This window comes from Narcine bancroftii, chromosome 3, assembly GCF_036971445.1.
Source record: "Narcine bancroftii isolate sNarBan1 chromosome 3, sNarBan1.hap1, whole genome shotgun sequence".
NCBI lineage: Eukaryota > Metazoa > Chordata > Chondrichthyes > Torpediniformes > Narcinidae > Narcine > Narcine bancroftii.
Window position 1 is genome coordinate 111654879 of NC_091471.1, and position 16875 is coordinate 111671753.

A 16875-nucleotide genomic window follows, 5' to 3' on the forward strand; every position below is an offset into this window, starting at 1 on the left:
TTCCAGCCATCTACTGCTCTGGAACTTGCTTTCATCAGTTTCAAACAGTTTTCCCTGGATTGCACCTTTCAGTTACTTGTCAGTGTCCCACACATTGACTGACTGAGCTGTTAACTGAATTCTCTCTCTTTTCCAACTCAAACTCCAAAGAGAGCACGTGACTCATGTCTTGCAAAACCCCCACCATCCTAAGCAAAACAACAGGAGTTTGTTCTCCTGCATCCATCTGTTGTTAGATAAACAAAATCCAGGAGTGACCTTTCTAAGAGCACTTTGCAGAAAAGGTACTGATAGACAGCATGACTCCAGCAAGACAATGGTCAAGCATTTTATGAGGTCAGTTCAATTAACACCTACTTGTGAAAGGTGCTTACATTCCCCAGAGATCCTGCAATGTGAATTTTTCAGTCTTTCAAATAAGATAGGTTTTAAAATGTATGTGACCTACTCAAAATCTTATAAATTCTTCCCAAATATTAACATTGTTTCACTGGACACAAGTGTTACAATTACAGGTGTTAGGAATTAAAGTACCTTTAAAGAAATTGCTCGAGACAAAAATTGAGAACAAAGAACATTTATTACTACAACAATGCAAAGTTGGGTGCTTCCCCTTACCCTGGGAATACACACACATACTGGGGCTCACCCAACTTTTATACAGTCAATTTCAGTATCAGAATGCCCTCCCCCTTACATTCTTCTGCCCCCTGAATGGGTTTGGCATAGGTAATTCTTCCTGCCTACGTGCAGTTTCAGTACACTTGGAGGACCAGGGGGGGTATCCTGTCGGTGTCCCTTCATGTCATTGTCCTTATTCACACCTTCCTGATTCTCTGGGCTACAGTCTCTTGATATGCAGAGTTGACTCATTCTATCTAGGGTTGGCTAATTTCATATGTATAAATCTGTGTATGGTTAGCTAATTAGAAATGTATGACTTGGTACTTCTGTCCAGGGCTAGGAGACCCTTATCTGATCCAGACTACCTCAACTTCCTACATTCTATTGTACCTTACCATTCCTTATCTTAGTCCTATGGTCTTGTCACAAAGGATAGAAGATTCTTATGTTAATCGTGCTGACTCTGCTTTCCTGCATCCTAAGCCCCAAACTTATCCTGTTTGAACTGGTTTCAGCCATTTTACTGATGAACTTTAGTTTCTTCCATGTTCATAATTTTAGGTCAATTTTCCCATCTCTCACAATCCTCACTTTTCTTTTAGATCAGTAATACTGATCTTTCACCATGATCAGTGTTACTGATCTTTGGTTACTAGTGTCAGTGTGACTGATCCCCCCCCCCCCCCCTTCCTCACTTTTCTTTTAGATCAGTAACACTGATCTTTCAAGTGTAAGGTGTAGTTTTACCCAGCTGGTCAATAACCGAATTGTAATGTCTGTGTAAAGTCTTTAGGTAGGGGAGCACCATGAAGGTCAGGGGAGTGAGTCCAGCTGCTTATTAGGGTTTGGAGTATCAGGCTCCAGTTCTCAGTAAAGAGTCTGGTCCATCCCATACGTTGAAATATGGAAGCAGTGTCTTTGAAGCACACGACCTTTGTTAAGTGTTGTCCCGACGAAGTCTGTGAGAGGCGCTGCCTTCAGCAGCGAACGAGTCGCAGTCTATGAGAAGCGCTGCCTTCAGCAGCGAACGAGTAGCAGTAGTCAGGCGGTTCCGTTTGATTGTGGCTAGTATCTGATGTCCCCTTCAGCCCCGAACCCTAGGGCCACCGATCTCCGAAGGCTGTTTGGAGCCTGATATTAAAGTGTCAAGCAGCTCACGTTGTTGGAAACTGGTGCTCCCTTTCATGGGGTGATGAAAAGAGACCAAGCTGGGGGGGGGATTGTTTCTTGTGATTTAACTGTGTGTTGCAGCTTGTCTGCTAACATTCATTGAACTTGTGAGTTGCAGCCTGTCTGTGTACATTAGCATATGTGTCAACTCTCTCTCTCTCTGCTACATGTACAATCCAATGTCCTTTGTGAGGATTTTGACACCCTGCACTCTACTTCGCTCCTTTCCACGTTATATAAGCACCAGATGAGCAGCAGCTCCCTGAAAACAGGTGTTCCCCTTCAGGGATGATCAGAGAGAGAGAGCCAGGTGGGGGATTATGTGTCTCGTGGTTGTGTGAAGTGTCTGTTTGTTTTGCGGTTAGCTTGTTAGTTTCCCCCTTTGTGTGAAATGTACATTGTTTGTTTTGCGGTTAGTCTGTGTACACAGGTGCCTCACTGTGTGACTGCCTATCCCCACTGTGTTTCCCTGATCCGTATTCTAAATACCTTGCCTCTATGCCCTCTCTAGCCTGTAAAACAGTACAATCTGTAACCTCTGCTACCCCTTCTCCAGAAGTACTTAAAACATCGAGAGTACTCCACTAAAGCTGTTTAATTCCCCTGGTCCGTATTGGGATCCCTTATATCCCATTATGACTATACATTAAATCTATGCCCTGTCTACATTCTAAAGGAGCTGAATTGTAACCTCTGCTGCCCCTATTCCAGGGGGGCTTAAAACATTAACGAACAATATTCCAAAGAAATTAGTAAACAACAATGAAGAATACATGTAAGCTCATTAAAATACAATAAGAACTTAATAAAACACAAAAAATGTAAAGCTCATTGAAAACTGCAATAAAATGCAAGAAGAACTGAATAAAACCACAATAAATGTAAAGCTCATTGAAAACAGCAATCAAATGCAAGAAGAACTGAATAAAACCACAATAAATGTAAAGCTCATTGAAAACAGCAATCAAATGCAAGAAGAACTGAATAAAACCACAATAAATGTAAAGCTCATTGAAAACAGCAATAAAATACACAAAACTGAATAAACCATTAAAAAAAACGAATAAAATTGTAACATTATGGCACTTTGTCATTAATTCTTTGAATGTGGGTCCAGCCTTTCTCTCTTGTTCTTACTGCTGTGTCTGTAATTAAAAGTACACAGAAGGGACCATCCCAGGCAGGTTTTAGTTGATCCTCTTGCCATGCTTTTACATATAACCAATCACTAGATTTTAATAAAATGAATAACAATCTGACTTTCCTTTGTGTTAGTGTAAAAATTGTAAAATGAAACACAAACCATATTTGCATGGGTTTTGAATATGTTAGACCTTATTAAAATGCAGTTGGAGCTGCTTGTCTGTATGGGGCACAACCCTCCAATTTGTTAGAGTGAGTACATAACAGACATTGCAGCACAAGAGCCCCTGCAAGAGAACTTGAAACATATTCAACCTTTAGTTCTGCCTTAAGTAAAATGCCTTGTGCCACAGCTCACAGGAGCTGGCCTTATTTAAAACAGTCTGTAAAACAGGCACCAAAAAAAAAGTTAAAAGATGTTCTTCTGAGGATTGCACACACAATAATTTAAGTACAGGCTAGTTTCTATTATATTCCACTTAAAAGTTCTGCTGCATGAATCCTGGAGCTTGTGGAGTCATTATTGAATCAAGAAATATTGGTACCATGCCAATCTCATTCTAACATGCCAATTTCTCCAGTCCTTAAGTCAAGATGTACTGAATAGCATCTGGTACAAGATCTGTGAGTTCTTAATGATATTATTATTCTTATGCACCCAATTGTTCTGAACTATGCCACCAATTTAAATCATATTCCACCTATTGCAGTACTCACACAGCACCATAGACCAGTTCGCAGGTTTATTTCTCCATTAAGCTGAATCCAGTTGCGCAGGGTTTACCTCCGTGATTATTTACAATGTAACTTCCGCACTACCGGATTTAAATATAAACCTGATGAATGGGGGAAAGTTATCATGAATTAAATAACAGCGGCAATACAGAGAAATTGTGCTGAGGCATTAATTTCACTCCAGAGGAAAATGCACCAGAGAAATGAATGATTAAACTTATAGGAATCCCCATAGGAATCCCCAGAGGTATCTTTATTCTCCAGAGGTGGGTGATCTTTAAACTCACGGACCTTGACTGCTGAATGTGTAGAAGAAATGTATTAAATGTGTTGATAGGGCTCCATACCTCTAACTGCAAGACAAGAGCCTGAAGCCTCAATTTCAAGTGCCACAGTGTACTTAAAGGGACATGCACACTCCCCCTTCAACTGGCTGATCCAGCCACTTTACACATCAGATCCTTTCTTTATCTCACATACACTTAAAGTTAAGATGTATAGAACTCACCCTATTTGCGCAAACATTTCTCCCTGCAAATGTTATAACATCACTCAACTCTCAGGTACTCCCTGTGCAAAATCACATTTAAATACAATTTATTTCATAAATTGGAATTAACTGGTAGTTAAATTCGCTAATTCTACAGTATTGAAAAACGATCATTTATGACATTTAATTTTTAGCATGAATTTTAATCAATATTGGTCAGTGACTGAAGTGGGAAGTCGTGATTTATGAAATTATCTCTGGTCTCTACTCTCCCACTCCCTGCACTTCTCCCAACATTCAGGAGCTGGCACACAGTCCCTGCCTTTTTTTTTTTTTGTTACTCATCTACTATTCCTTTAACTGCTTGCATCAAAATGTTAGCCTTTGCTTTCTGCTTATCCTCAGATGTCTGGACAAATGCTTTTTGTGTGATCTGTAGAAGCTGGGTTATTCCCTGCTCATGCCAATTTTCTGTCTTTTGTAATTTTCTCTTAATGTCTGGGGCTGAGTTGGTAACAAAACCTGTTAGTACCAATTGTTCCCCTGCTGGGGATTCTATGTCGAGACCCCCATATTGTATATATATTTGGTCCCAAAAATTGGTCTAACTGTTCGGCACATCCCTGGGGATCTTCTATCAGGGAGGTCAGTTCTTTCTTAAAGTTACACACTTCAGTACTGGTCAGGGGCACATTTACGAAACCGAGACCCTCTCTCATGGGAACTTCCCGCAGTGGTCTCATCCAATTGGTTTCTGGCTTATTAGGTCTGGGTTCCTGCTCCCTGGGAAATGAATCAAAGGGTTCTGCCCTTTCTTCCTGAAGAGTCTCACGCTGTTCTGAATTAAAGTTACCTCTCTCTCCTGCCAACAGAGGTGGTAATCGAGTGCTTTGTGAGCAAGTTATCATACCACTCCTGCTCTCTTCTCTAGTGGTGGGGGAGGTGGGGAAGGTGCAGAAGGGTAGGTCATAGGAGGGGAAGGAAAGATAGGAGCCGGCATAGGAGGAACATAGGGTGGAGGGAGGGAATGTAACACATCCCAACCCTGTGGTTCAGGGACAAGAGGTTCCTCCTCTCTCTTATCCCTGGATTCTTTCTCATTCAAAACCAGCTGTTCAATGGATCCCTTGAGCCAGCAGGCTGCATATTCCCTGCTCTCAACATTGTCTGGCTGGTTTTGATAGAGCCATAAGTTCAAAGCTTCACACATCCATTCATCCTCGGATCCGAATTTTGGCCAGTACACGGAGCTCCCTTTAACCGGGTATCCCACCCATTCATTACAACAATATCTGACCGTCGTCAGTTTGTCTTTACCGCGGGTCTTTCCTGTGCCCCACTCAGATAACATCATCCCAAGCGGGCTGTACGTAGCTATCTGGTGGTCACGTCCTGTGTCAGGACTCTCATCTCTACTGCCCGCTAGTCTGTCTTTACCGCGGGTCTTTCCTGTGCCCCACTCAGATAACATCATCCCAAGCGGGCTGTACGTAGCTATCTGGTGGTCACGTCCTGTGTCAGGACTCTCATCTCTACTGCCCGCTATTCCCATACTTAGGAACAAGTAAAATACTCTTACCGAGTTCTGGCAGTACTGCTCTAGCGCGCGTCCTTCCGCCGTTTGTTCTCAATGCCTCTTCTCGGATATCACTCGCTTCTTCCACTGACCAGCCACCCGTCGCCCGTGAGTCCAGCTGAATCAGCCGGGGTGCACCTACTCTCGTCGTCGGGGTACTCTGTCAGTGGAGGGAGTGTGATCCCGGACGAGCCCCCATTTGTTAGGAATTAAAGTACCTTTAAAGAAATTGCTCGAGACAAAAATTGAGAACAAAGAACATTTATTACTACAACAATGCAAAGTTGGGTGCTTCCCCTTACCCTGGGAATACACACACATACTGGGGCTCACCCAACTTTTATACAGTCAATTTCAGTATCAGAATGCCCTCCCCCTTACATTCTTCTGCCCCCTGAATGGGTTTGGCATAGGTAATTCTTCCTGCCTACGTGCAGTTTCAGTACACTTGGAGGACCAGGGGGGGTATCCTGTCGGTGTCCCTTCATGTCATTGTCCTTATTCACACCTTCCTGATTCTCTGGGCTACAGTCTCTTGATATGCAGAGTTGACTCATTCTATCTAGGGTTGGCTAATTTCATATGTATAAATCTGTGTATGGTTAGCTAATTAGAAATGTATGACTTGGTACTTCTGTCCAGGGCTAGGAGACCCTTATCTGATCCAGACTACCTCAACTTCCTACATTCTATTGTACCTTACCATTCCTTATCTTAGTCCTATGGTCTTGTCACAAAGGATAGAAGATTCTTATGTTAATCGTGCTGACTCTGCTTTCCTGCATCCTAAGCCCCAAACTTATCCTGTTTGAACTGGTTTCAGCCATTTTACTGATGAACTTTAGTTTCTTCCATGTTCATAATTTTAGGTCAATTTTCCCATCTCTCACACAGGTATCTTTATTGAACACAAAGGAAACAAACAGGGGAGAACATCAAACAACACTTAATGACTCTACCACAAAAAAAAACTATACAGACATTCAAATCGGACCCTGGTTGGACTCTATTAGTAGTCACCTTTCTTCTACACGCTCATCCACATTACACACTCACATACAGGGATTTCAGCTGACACTCCAGATCCATGTACTTTGGGGCACGACTCAGCAATAAGTAATATAGATTACTCAAACACTCAAAGAAGACAGGGGCTTAAACTCGCACTCCTAGTTCCCTGTATCATTGGGGGTGTGGCACTCTGCAAGCACTGATCTATCGAAGTACTACGACTCAGCTTAAGTGAAGTGCACACTTTACCCTCGACTCTTCCAACGATGTCCACAGCAGCAACCTGGCGTGGATCAATGTTGGGGACTTAGACCAAGAGGTTGAGAGAGAGAATATGCTATGTATCAATGGTTTATACGGTTCTGATCTGGGTGCCTAGCCAACGATGACTTTAAGAAATTTAAATGAGCCAACGGCAAGGTGTGCACTAACGGGTGTCTGGAGTCCAACCTTGACTGGCAGGTGACAGAACTTTTGATTACGTTTCAGATAGGGAGATCATGTGACCACCCACAATCCACAAAGTTCCAAACAAGAAGGCCACGTGTTCCTCCACAATGCAAATATAACATTCCATCCCTCAGAAGTCACAGCACTCGCCAATCACTACAAACACAATGAATAATTGGTTTCTAGACAGTAAACACAGTAACATGTTATAAAATTTAGTAAAAAAAACAATGCAAGTCAAATGGATTGATATATACACAAGTGCTTTTCATATGGTGGACAATGTACATTATCAAACTCAAAGACAATGCCTTACCAGCTCTCCCCCCCCCCCACCACCAAACAGGTTTGATGTGTTCCCAATGGAGCAGGATGCTGTAGGAACAGCTCCTCAGTGTGAGAAGGGAGGGAAGAGGAAGAAAATTGTATTTTCACTGACTCATGTTACCTTTACCGCCACTGTCTGCAAGCAGGCAGTGCAAGGTCATCCATAAGGTGCCACAGCCCTCTCTTGGCTCGCACATTAGGGCCTTGGCTTCACATTTGGGCGCTCCCTTAGGACAGACCCCAGATGTCCATCATCGTGCTATGCCATGATGATGTAGTAGACTGGCCTGCAGGCATACATCCAGGATGTACCCGTATTTTTGTGGGAGCACCCCATTTTTTCAGACTGTTGTCTGACACTAGGATGCTATCCCTTTAAATTATCTTATTCCCTTTAAATGGGTGTCATAAATGCCTATGTTGGTTCTCTGTAATGAGAGCCAGGAAGAGTCAGGACTGAAGTTGGCCAAATTAGTCATTTTTAAATAAAAGCTCCTGAAGCACTCATCCCATGAGGAATTTGCTTCTGTTAATGGGAGGACTGCTGTAAGCTTTAATAATGCTGTTGGATATGTTTTAAACTGAATTGGCAGGGGGAGGGGAACCAGACTGATAGGGAAATGGATAGGAAGGAGAACATAGGGTTAGCTCCGATAGACTGTGAAATCTCAAAGCCAGAGAGAGCAAAGAGGGATAGGAGAGTTTCAGAGAGGGTGTCAGGCAGCAAATTGGAGAGAGCAGGGTGGTACAGTTTCAAGGTATTGTATATGAATACACGGAGAATAAGGAACAAAATGGATGAGCTTGAGGCGCAAGTGGACATTGGAGGATGTGATGTTATTGGAGTAACAGAGACATGGCTGCAGGAGGGACAGGATTGGGAAATTAATGTTCTGTTGGAATCTAGGGGTTAAAACATTATGAAATAAATGATTAATCAATAAGTTTATTTGTACTGCATGAGTCAGGGAAAGAGGAATGTGGCTAAGTGGCTGTCACAGCATGGAGCAAAGTTGGCTGAACAAAATTGGCCGCTCCCAAGATACAGGGAGAGGATATGCATAAAACGATTTAGGAGGAATGCTCAACTGAAGGAGGTGGGAAGTAGCACAGGAGACACAGGCCAGATCAGAACAAAGAATGGCCCACAAGAATCAAAGGGAATGGAAAACCAGTCTAGGAGGAAGATTAAGGCACGAGGAGGTGTTAAAGAGAACAGCAGAAATTGGCCAGACAGGGACCGAATGGTGATTAGAAATATCTGGGGATGAATTAATTTCAGATCTAAACAACAGGATAGTCTGGCCTGGAGGATTAACATGGGAATGCTACACCCCAGAAATCTGCAAAACAGGAGATGACTTGTGATAACCCTTATGCAAAAAGATCTAGCAGGGAAAACAACTTTTGTTCTGTGTGATAAGATTGACCTATATAAACTGTGCCAACTGGACAATAGGGGTCAGTCTCGGGGAGTAGCTCACTGGCAGGTGACCTATGAACTAACAGACTGACCCAGAGCTCTGTTAAGTTTTATTCTTGTGCTGTGCTGTGCTGTGTGGTGTAATAAACTGACTGTTGAACCGAATACCTTCTCCTATCACTTCATTCAACGAACGCGCTGGACTCAGTTCACACATAGACTAAATTAAGAGTAAATAAATTAAAGCCAGAGTCCAACAGTTCCAGGGTATATGTCCTATTGAAAAGACAGAAAGTTAGGTAGAGGAGGTGGAGTGGCTCTGTTGGTGAAGAATGAAATTCAGGCACTGGAAAGGAAAGACATCGAATCAGGTGGAGTAGAGTCAGTTTGGATAGAGTTGAGAAATTGCAAAGGCAAAAGAACCATAATGGGGGTCATATACAGACCTCCAAACAGTGGCTCAAATGTGGGAATCAGTATAAATAATGAATTAAGAATGGCGTGTCGGAGTGGTAGTGATACAATAGTTACGGGTGACTTCAACTTACAAGTGGACTGGGAAAATCAAGTAGAAGTGGGAAAACTTGAGAGTGAGTTTATAGAATGTCTCCGAGATACATTCTTGGAGCAGTTTGTGATGGAACCTACCAGGGGGAAGGTACCAGGGGGAAGGTACCAGGGGGAAGGTACCAGGGGGAAGGTACCAGGGGGAAGGTACCAGGGGGAAGGTACCAGGGGGAAGGTACCAGGGGGAAGGTACCAGGGGGAAGGTACCAGGGGGAAGGTACCAGGGGGAAGGTACCAGGGGGAAGGTACCAGGGGGAAGGTACCAGGGGGAAGGTACCAGGGGGAAGGTACCAGGGGGAAGGTACCAGGGGGAAGGTACCAGGGGGAAGGTACCAGGGGGAAGGTACCAGGGGGAAGGTACCAGGGGGAAGGTACCAGGGGGAAGGTACCAGGGGGAAGGTACCAGGGGGAAGGTACCAGGGGGAAGGTACCAGGGGGAAGGTACCAGGGGGAAGGTACCAGGGGGAAGGTACCAGGGGGAAGGTACCAGGGGGAAGGTACCAGGGGGAAGGTACCAGGGGGAAGGTACCAGGGGGAAGGTACCAGGGGGAAGGTACCAGGGGGAAGGTACCAGGGGGAAGGTACCAGGGGGAAGGTACCAGGGGGAAGGTACCAGGGGGAAGGTACCAGGGGGAAGGTACCAGGGGGAAGGTACCAGGGGGAAGGTACCAGGGGGCAGGTACCAGGGGGAAGGTACCAGGGGGAAGTCGATTCTGTGCAATGATGGGGAGTTAATAAGGGACCTTGAAGTAGGGGTGCCATTAGGTAATAATGACCATAGTATGATTACTTTTAATCTGCAAATAGAAAGGGAGAAGAAAAGGAATTCAGAAACATTGGTGCTACAGCTGAATAAGGGTGATGATACAGCTATGAGGGAGGATCTAGCCAAAATAAAATGGAAGGACATTCTAGCTGGGAGGACAACTGGTCAAAAATGGCAGGTATTTCTAGACATTTTTCACAAGATTCAGAATAGATTCATTCCAAGGAGGAGGAAAGGCTCTAAGAGTAAATGGCAGCTGTGGTTGACAAACAAAATCAAGTGCAGTATCAGGTCCAAAAAAAAAACAAGTATAAGATGGCAAAGCCGAGTGGGAGGGTAGAGGATTGGGAAGCCTTTAAAAAACAGAGAGAAAATAAGAAGTCATTTGAGAGGGGAAAATGAAGTACGAGAGTAAATTGGCAAGTAATATAAAATGGGATAGCAAAAGTTTCTTTGTTATGTAAAAAGGAAGAAATTGTTTAGGGCCAAAATTGGGCCCTTAAAAATGGAGAAAGGTGAAATTATCAATGGGGACATAGAGATGGCTGAGGAATTTAACAAATACTTTGCATCTGTTTTCACCAAGGAGGATATAGGTTATGATGAGATAAGGGGTAGGGGTCAAGCAGTATCTAGGGACTTGGTGAAATTACTTAAAGAAAGAGAGAATCTAATGGATATTCAGATCCAGAAGCAGGTGGTTGTGAGCAAATTTTTAGAACAGAGGCCTGATAAGTCCCCTGAGCCTGATGGGCTGCATCCCAGGGAGTTTAGGGAGGTTGCTCTGGAAATTGTGGAAACACTGTTCGTCATTTTCCAAAGTTCTTTGGATTTGGGGGAAGTGCCTGCAGATTGGAGAGTGGCTGATGTTGTACCACTTTATAAGAAGGGAGGGAGAGAGAATATGGGTGGTGGGGAAGATATTGGAATCCATCATTAAAGGAGAAATAGCAGAACACTTAGGAAGGAAGAACAGTATCGGTGCTAGTCAGCATGGGTTCCTTAAAGGAAAATCTTGCTTTTTGACTAATCTCCTGGAATTTTTCGAGGACGTAACAAGGAGGGTGGACTCGGGAGAGCCAGTGGATGTGGTGTTCTTGGACTTCCAGAAAGCCTTTGATAAGGTCCCACACAGGAGGCTAGTTAGCAAAATCAAGGAGCATGATATCGGGGGTAGGATGCTATCATGGATAAAACAAAGTGTTGGGATAAACGGGTCATTTTCTGGATGGTAGAATGTGATGAGTAGGGTCCCATAGGGATCGGTGTTGGGTCCTCAGTTGTTTATCATTTATGTAAATGATTTGGATGAGGAGATTAATAACTACATATGCAAATTTGCAGATGATACTAAACTGGGTGGTAGTGTGAAGTGCGAGGAGGATGTCAGGAAATTGCAAGGGGATTTGGACAGTTTTGGGGAGTGGGCAGAAAGTTGGTAGATGAAGTTTAATGTGAGTAAATGCGAGGTTGTCCATTTTGGAGGCAGAAATGTAAAAGCAGAGTATTATTTAAATAGTGTTAAGCTAGGGAGTGGGGTAATGCAAAGGGATCTGGGCGCATTTGTCCACCAGTCATTAAAAACTAGCATGCAAGTTCAGCAAGCAGTGAAGAAGGCAAATGGTATGTTGACTTTTATTAAGAGGGGATTGGAGTATAGGAGTAGAGAAGCCCTCTTGCAGTTGTACAAGGCCCTGGTGAGAATTCACCTGGAGTATTGCGTCCAGTTATGGTCCCCATATTTAAGAAAGGACATACTTGTTATAGAGGGTGTGCAGCGCAGATTTATGAGGTTAGTTCCCAGGATGGCAAGATTGTCATAAGTGGATAGGTTAGAAAGACTTGGATTATATGCGATGGAGTTTAGAAGAATGAGGAGAGACATGGTTGAGGTATTTAGGATTATCAAAGGGCTTGACAGGGTGAAATCAGAGCACATGTTCCCAATGATGGGTGAGACTAGGACTAGAGGGCATGGTTTAAGAATACTGGGAAAGCCGTTTAAGAATACTGGGAAAGCCATTTAAGACAGAAATGAGGAGAATTTTTTTTACCCAGAGAGTTGTGGATCTGTGGAATGCATTGCCACAGAGAGTAGTGGGGGTTGGATTCGCTGGATAAATTTAAGAGAGAGTTGGATAAGGCTCTTGTAGGCAGGGGAGTTAAGGGTTATGGGGATAAGGCTGGGATTGGTTATTGAAAGGGAAAGATCAGCCATGATCCGATCAATGGCGGTGCTGGCTCGACAGGCCAATTGGCCTACTCCAGCACCTATTGTCTATTGTCATTGCCAAGTGGTTACAAAATACATACAATATTTCCTGCCAATGGATGATCTGCATCATTGTAATTAAAAGCTGAAACTACAATTTCCTGAGTGTGCTGAGACATTAGTGAAGAGTACATACTACAGCTCAGGGGGCAATTAAAAAACACCCATTACTAAGCCTGTAATTGCATGACAAAGGATGTGGCTGTTGTTAAGATGGAATATCCTGTGTGAGCATTCAAGGCAACAGCTCTTCTTGTCTGCTAAATGTTTTCTGCATACTTCATGACAACAGTTCCTTGCTGCTTGAACAAGCTGGTGCTGATGGCTGGAATCACTGATATGATCACAGCAGTCTATTTTGATGAGCATTTCATAGACCCTCACATTGAGAAGAGAAACAGCTTGAAGGGTAGTCCTCTCCTGTGGGGAGGGGGTGAATGTTTGGAAGTTCAAAAGATAGATTAGTCAGGGGCCATCTCTGGTGAGGGAGGACCAGAGGGGAGACTGGTCCAAGTTGGAGTAGGTACTACACAGGAAGCTCCACCCCCACCGGGCTTCCCCCTGCAATGCTCACTCCAGAGAGCATACAGCAGGGTGACATCTCCGAACTTCACCTTAGCTCTATAAACTTGAGCAGGTACTCCCTGCTGCATGTACTCTGATCTCTCCAGGAAGATTAAGGTTTCCCAAATGGATTTCCCAGTCATCAGTCCCATGAGTGACAAGACCACCCCTCTAAGGTTGGGGTGTGTGGTGGGGACTAAATAGCCCACTCAGGCACCAGTCACCTTCACCAGTCACCTTGCTGGGAAGTGGTGCTCATGGACACCCCCGTAGATATCTATGATCAATGCCCACTCCCTAACAACCCATGTCCCCTCACCAACAATGTGCCACTGCAGCCAGCCATATAGGCCCCATTCGAGGAGGGCAGAGAAGCTGGCCCAGACTGCAGACACCACTCATACCTATAGGGTGCAGCCATCATTGACTCCTTCTAGCATCATCCACAAGGCATTGCCAATCATCTGTTGTTCAGACAAGGTGCCCAAACATTTCCATCCTGATGAGAGAGGGGGACATTGTGGGCACCCTCATCCCACAGCCATGGCAGCAGCATGGCTAGTTATTCGCCCAGCCATTGGCGAATCCCCTAGTCCAGTTAGCTCCTTGGCTGAGTAGTCCTGCATTGCCATTATCTCAAAGTGACCACAAGGTTCCCCATTTTGGCTTCCTCCCATTTTGGAGGGTCAGTTGGGTACCCTTGTGGCAAACCTAGGACCCTGGTCAGGCTTGGAAAGATTCTGGCACACAGAGGGAGGATGTGTCAAAGGACTCAATTTCCTCATGGTTATCAGCCACCCCTCAACCATGTGCAAATCCCCTCCCCCTGCTGGACAATGGCTTGAACTTTCCCTGGCTCAAGCAGCCAACCAGACCAGCAAGTTGCTTGCAGCTGCTGTGTTTCAATCAGCTTAGAAGCTGCCTCCAAGACTTTCAGTTCTCGGATGATTGCTCGCACTTGAGCAGTCTGCTCTGTCTCCTGTAATGAACAATAGTGTTGCTGCAGGGATTCTATCTCCCAATTTTTCTGGGTTCCCTGATTACTGGCACCTAACTAGGGATATCAATAACTATAGGGCTCCCCCACAACTCCCCTCAGTCTCTGGAAATTCCAATTTCTCAAGAAGGGGGACCATATGGTGCCCTATCTTCTTGCCATGGGGGTCAAGCCTGTCCATCCAGTCAACTGGCATGGTGTGTCTTGCCAGCCACACGCCAAAATGGCTGAACTCCTGATGGTTGTTGGCTGACCCAAGGATTTTATATTCTGGCCCTGGGGTTCCTTTACTAGTTGTGCATTACCCCATTGGTAAGCTGGTACACAATAATGCATGCATCTGACAAGACACCCACTCATACACTCATTAGCACAATCTCCTACATGGTTAGTACTCCATGTGTGTCCTCCAGCCGAAAATCTTTAACCCTGCTCGCAGTGCCAGTTGTTAAATGCACATTCCTGGTTCCCAGTACCAACACTGATCTATCACAGTACTACGACTCAGCTTAAGTGTAGCACACACCTTATCTGCAACTCCTCCAGCGACACCCATAGTAGTGGCCTGGTGTGGAGCAATATCTGGGGCTTAGACCATGAGACAAAGAGAGAGAATTGTGCTATGCATTGATGTCTTATACTGTTCTGAGCTGGGCATCTAGCCAATAATGATCCTAAGTAATTTAAATGAGCCAATGGCAAGGTGTGCACTAATGAGTAGCCAGAATCCAACCTTGATTGGCAGATGATTCGACTTCTGAAGAAGTTTCACCCTGGGAGGACATTTGACCATTCGCAATCCACAATATTCCAGATAGGGAGGCTACATGTTCCTTCACAATCCAGATATAACACTTTCCCTCACCCAATCCTGGATAATAAAACAGATGAAGAAAATTTTTACCCCCTCAAGCTGTCACGATTCTTTGAAATTCTTTGCCCCGGCTATATTCTTAAATATATTGAAAGCTAAAATAGACACATTTAATCAGGAATGGAATCAAAGATTATGGGAAATAAGCAGAAAGTGGGTTTGAGTAAATTGGATCAGCCATAATCCTGCAGAATGGTAGACCTAGTTGAGGGGTGAATGGTTTATTCCTGTTCTGATAATATATGAATTTAAATTACCAGCATGTCTTCAGCCAGCCTACTGCTGAAAATCCATCAAAATTTTATTTCTCTCCACACTCAACCAATCCAATTCCTTCTTGCTAGTCCTAGCCATCATCAGTTTGTCAAAACCTCTTGTTCATTGACTTCTGATCCTGCCACAATTTATTTGGAATTCTGATTCTTCTAATTTCATCCCTTTTTAAAAAAAACTTTATTTATAATATTTTTAAACAGATGATACAATCAAAAATACAAACCCCATTGTTACAAAAATACATTAATAAAATAGATAATCTTAAATTAGTAAATTAATAACCAACCCCAACTCCCTTTAAAAAATCCCCAAACTATCCCTAGTTCTACAAACTCTTGGAGCCTTGTACAAAGAATAAAGTACCATAATACAACATATATGAAAATAAATTTAAAAAATAATTAAAATATCATAGTTAACATACACCCATATGTTTTTAATATGGTTCCCACATTTTAGTAAAAAAAGAATAATTATCATGTAACCAATGTTATTTTTTCTAGATAATTACAAGATTTCAACTCATTATGCCACCTTAAAATACTAATCTCTACATCATCTTCCATGTTACTGTAATACATTTTCTCGCAACAGCTAAAGTTAAACAAATAAAAGCAATCTGAAATTTATTCAATTTCAAACCCCTTAAATCCATCATAAACCATAATAAAATAATAAAGGGTTAAACAATGATTGAATATTATACAAACCTTCTAAAAATTATCTAACTTTTAACCAAAAATTTTCCATCTTTTTGCCAACCGAATATAAAAAAGTCCCTTTTTGTACTCCACACCAGAAACATAAATCTGAATCCCTAAAACTATATCTTTTCAACTTCTCCAGTGTCAAATATAACTGATGTACAAAATTATAATTAACGAAGTTATATCTTACATCAATGCATTCTCACATATCTCTCTAATATAGTAAGTTATAAATCTTTTTCCCATTTACTTTTTATTCTTAAAAACTCCAAGTTTCTTCATCTTCTCTTGCAACAAGCTGTACATTTCTGATATAAATCCTTTATTCAAAAATTCTGTGATTAATTTTTCAAATCTAGAGAAATTGAGGAGTTTAATTTCTTGTCTGAAATTTTCTTTTAAAAAAGCTTGTATTTGATAAGCAAATATTGTATTCACTGAAATATGAAAATTTTCTTGTAATTGATTAAAAGAAAGCCTCCTTTCTCAAGAAGATCCTCTACCCTTTGAATATCTTTTGAATCCCATTCCTTTAAATAACTATCCATTAAAAATGGTATAATCCTATTTCTATATATAGGAGTCCGAACACTAATTTTACCCTTAGATCCAATTATAAAATTTCTCTGATACCAAATATCAATTAAATGTCGAAGTACAGGAACACTACAAGACTTCAAAAAAACTTGGTCTCCACCTATATATAAAAGAATTTGCATCACTTTCTGAAAGTTGGCTTAATTTTACTCTAGCCCATATAGGAGTTTGCACCCTATCTAACATTCAATTAATGAACTTCAATTGTGCTGCCTCATAGTAATTTTCAAAATTAGGTAACTGAAGACCTCCTAATGCATATTTCCAAGTCAATTTTTGTAATGAAACTCTAGATAATTTACTCTT